This window comes from Coregonus clupeaformis, unplaced genomic scaffold (genome assembly GCF_020615455.1).
Source record: "Coregonus clupeaformis isolate EN_2021a unplaced genomic scaffold, ASM2061545v1 scaf0397, whole genome shotgun sequence".
NCBI classification, from domain to species: domain Eukaryota; kingdom Metazoa; phylum Chordata; class Actinopteri; order Salmoniformes; family Salmonidae; genus Coregonus; species Coregonus clupeaformis.
This window is the reverse complement of record NW_025533852.1, coordinates 54,428-58,699: the sequence shown is the minus strand read 5'-3', so window position 1 is coordinate 58,699 and position 4,272 is coordinate 54,428. Positions and strand designations below refer to the sequence as shown.

Here is a 4,272-nt window from a genome sequence, read left to right as displayed (position 1 = left end):
TTCAGTCTTTGATACCACAGTGCAACCACAGATAGAATGAGGCAGATATTTCCCCAGATGTATAATTGTGAAGCATCCAGTTGGCGTTTCCACTCACTACCAAATATGGTGATGAGAGGAATTTTGGTCGATTAAACGTTTGATCTCAATACAGTTTCCTGTTTCCAAAACTAGAATCTGTAACAAACAGAGCGGGCTACGTTTTGTATACTTTACCCTTTGCCAAAGTTTCTAAAAATTACGTTGTTTAGAAGGAGTGCATGGGTGAATTGAGCTAATGCACACGTGCACTTCACAGAGTAGGCGTTCCCTAATGGAAATATGCAAATAAATGCTAGAAAGCGCCAATAGGATCTCGCTAGCTGGTGCTTGGCTCTGCCCACCTTGCTGTTCTGCGCACTATGATTCGTTTTCTCCCCATTGGAAACGACAGGCCCTGGTCTATCTTAGGTTAATTATAAAAAATATTTGGTATTAGTCCATCAGTCCAATAGATGGCGCTGTTGCACTGTGGTAGTGGGGGAACAGGAAGTTCCGGGTTGGCGCGCCCCATTATTCAGAATAAAGAAAGCACCAGAACTGTGCAGTCAGGAAGATGAATTTTGTGTCCGTTTCAAATGTTTTACTACAGGTATGTAATAGCACGTTTAAACTTTCTAATATCGAAATAACATTTCATAACGTGCTAGGTAACAAATCCGTTAAGGTATTATCACGTTTGATAAAGGTTTTATGTGTTATTTTTGTGTCAACCCGAGTGAGTGAAGGTGAAACATCTATTACAATTTATATAGCAAGAGACTTTGGATTTGTCTGAGTGAATGTACATAATTTCGTCAATATAATTTAATAAAGAATCAATTTATTTCATATTTCTGAGTTCGTTTGACATGTTATTGTTTTTGTGTAAAATTATGTTCAGGTAAAATGGATGCCTCCCGGGTGCCCCGTTAACGGTAGAACCGCTGGGCCTCGAGGGACCCTCCTTCAAGCTAACCAGTCATTCTAACTGGCATAAAACACCTGGAAATCATTCCACTGATTCCGCTCCAGTCATTACCACGAGCCGTTCTCCCCAATTAAGGTGCCACCAACCTCCTGTGAGATATATATTGAACAAAACTATAAACGCAACAATTTCAAAGATTTTACTGAGTTACAGTTCATATAAGGAAATCAGTCAATTGAAATAAATTCATTAGGCCCTAATCTATGGATTTCACATGACTGGGTAAGGGCGCAGCCACAGGTGGGCCTGTGAGGGCATAGGCCCACCCACTGGGGAGCCAGGCCCAGCCAATCAGAATGAGTTTTTCCCCACAAAAGGGCTTTATGGTTGGACATACTGCCAAATTCTCTAAAATGATGTTTGAGGTGGTTTATGGTAGAGAAATTAACATTAAATTCTCTGGCAAAAGCCTTGGTGGACATCCCTGCAGTCAGCATGCCAATTGCGCGCTCCCTCAAAATGTAGACATCTGTGGCATTACATTTACATCATTTAGCAGACGCTCTTATCCAGAGTGACTTACAGTTAGTGAGTGCATACATATACTGTATATATATATATTTTTATAATATTTTTTCATGCTGGCCCCCCGTGGGAATCGAACACACAACCCTGGCGTTGCAAACGCCATGCTCTACCAACTGAGCTGCATCCCTGCCGGCCATTCCCTCCCCTACCCTGGACGACGCTGGGCAAATTGTGCGCCGCCCCATGGGTCTCCCGGTCGCGGCCGGCTACGACAGAGCCTGGATTCGAACCAGGATCTCTAGTGGCACAGCCTTAGACCACTGCGCCACTCGGGAGAATAGCATCACTGTAGGAACTCTGGCACCATCCCTACGGTGAAGCATGGTGGTGCCATGCTTCACCATAGGTGGTGCCATGCTTCACTGAATCTACACACAATACCCCATAATGACAAAGCAAAAACAGGTTTTTAGAAATGTTTGCAAATGTATTGAGGAGTATTTCTGTCTGTAATAAAGCCCTTTTGTGGGGAAAAACTCATTCTGATTGGCTGGGCCTGGCTCCCCAGTGAGTGGGCCTGGCTCCCCAGTGGCTGGGCCTGGCCTGGCTCCCCAGTGAGTGGGCCTGGCTCCCCAGTGAGTGGGCCTGGCTCCCCAGTGAGTGGGCCTGGCTCCCCAGTGGCTTGGCCTGGCTCCCCAGTGGCTTGGCCTGGCTCCCCAGTGAGTGGGCCTGGCTCCCCAGTGAGTGGCCTATGTATCTCATTATTGTGCCACAGTTGTCTTGTCATTCTTCAGCACCATTGTACACAACAGCTGCGCAGGTGCCTTATTCTGAGCAAACGGAGGGCGCTCCGATCTCACTTTGTTAATGGTGCCAGCCAGGTTTGTTCGCCCAATGACAGTGAAGTGAAGAACTTGCCCATGGAGACATTTCTCTCCTTGCCAACGTAAGGTTCCACGAGCCTCACCACCACATTCTCCCACACTTCTTCTCCCAGATATTGAAAGCCGTTCACCATTGTACAATTCCGCAGGCTCTCACTATGTAGCCTAGTAGGCAGAGTAGACTGATCAGACCGCTTTGATTCGGTGGGCGGATATAGGGTGCATACCATTTACAGATTGAAATTAGAATGGAACAATACAATAGAATGGCCCTCCCTGTTCTGCTTTCACTATTGGTGATTACATTATTAAGCATCTTTTGCTCCCCCTTGCTAGTCAACTCACCATCAACTCACCATCATCTCACCATCAACTCACCATCATCTCACCATCAACTCACCATTTCTCTCCATCATACTTTTTACTTCATTTGTTTCATCTGTTGTGTGAAATTAGTTTCGGTATCATTTAGGTTAAGTTTCGAGGCAATTATCAGCTGTGCACTGCACTTTCAACTGTCGGGAGAAGGAGGGGCAACAAGGAAAGCAATTCAAAAAAATGACACGCCCTCATAACTGGTTATAACTCCAGTTCTGTTTTTTATATTAAGATTCTAACAACGACGGTGCTATTTAGACTTGTTTAAGACATGTTAAGGACGGAGGGCTGCACGACTTTACAAAATGGCAGAGTAATACAAAAATGAAATTCATGAGCAGTCACAATGACTGCTTTTCGAGTTTGAGTGTTAAAAGCCCATGGTTGAAGTCGGCTCAAAACAAAAGTGACGTAATTAAGCATGTGCAGTAATTAGTAGGATTCTGCGTTTTCCAATGCAAAAGGGATTGCTTTTGATAAAAACGCCTTATCTGCCTTCCCAATGAAAAACAGTTCAATTAAACCATTTATTTTATGGGATAATCGACAGGCGGGGGATAAGAACACTGTCAACCGGTGTCTCCCCCGCCTCCCACTAGTGGTACACAGCAGGCTGGGGCGGTACACATCAGGCTGGGGCGGTACACATCAGGCTGGGGCGGTACACAGCAGGCTGGGGCGGTACACATCAGGCTGGGGCGGTACACAGCAGGCTGGGGCGGTACACATCAGGCTGGGGCGGTACACAGCAGGCTGGGGCGGTACACATCAGGCTGGGGCGGTACACAGCAGGCTGGGGCGGTACACAGCAGGCTGGGGCGGTACACAGCAGGCTAGGGCGACACCGTTTGCTAGCTAACTAGTTAGCGACATTGCCCCGCATGCTATGTCCTCCTAGGACTAGCTAGCTAGCACAGTGTCCTTCACTCCTGTCTCCCAAACACCTGCCCTCCCCAATCGTTATCAGAACTGCAGGAAAACAGTGACAGGCAGGCGAAGGACAATGTCTACCGGTGTCGTCCCAGTCTCCCTAATGCTACGGGACACAGCAGGTGGGAGTCCTCCGTAGGACAATGTCAATGCTTAGCTACCTGATCTATTGAAATCAGATCATTGAACAATAAAACATAAATATATTTTTAGAGAATAAAGAAAGTGCCAGAACTGCCAAGAAGATAACTTTTGTGTCTGTTTTTCTTTATTACTACAGGCCTGTTCAGATTGTCTGAGGCAGGTAACATCAACAGTCTGGACAAACCTCTCCTTCCACACTGAGTCCTGATTGTGACAGTGGAGCCCAGTTTGCACTGCAGGATCCAGAGATGGCATCAGTGAAGCTGGAAGACTGCAGTCAAACACTGGAGCTGAATGTTAACATTAAAGATGAAGAAGAGGAGGAGAAGATTGGTAAATCTGTTTCTCATGGTAAGAGCAGGTTCTATCTAACTATAAGTTATCTTCATAAGTTAGACCTCCATAAGTTATCACCCAGTCTATTGCTAGGTTGAATTCTGTAATTCTGACATCACACAT

General features: G+C 45.9%; 1 long non-coding RNA gene across 1 annotated transcript; it reads left to right on the top strand.

Moving 5' to 3' along the window:
• The first annotated feature begins 521 nt into the window (after nucleotides 1–521).
• On the top strand, nucleotides 522–4,065 carry LOC121559743. The gene is made up of 3 exons (XR_005998810.1): nucleotides 522–631; nucleotides 923–1,084; nucleotides 3,950–4,065. It is a non-coding gene; the product is annotated as an uncharacterized LOC121559743 (long non-coding RNA).
• Nucleotides 4,066–4,272: the final 207 nt, after the last annotated feature.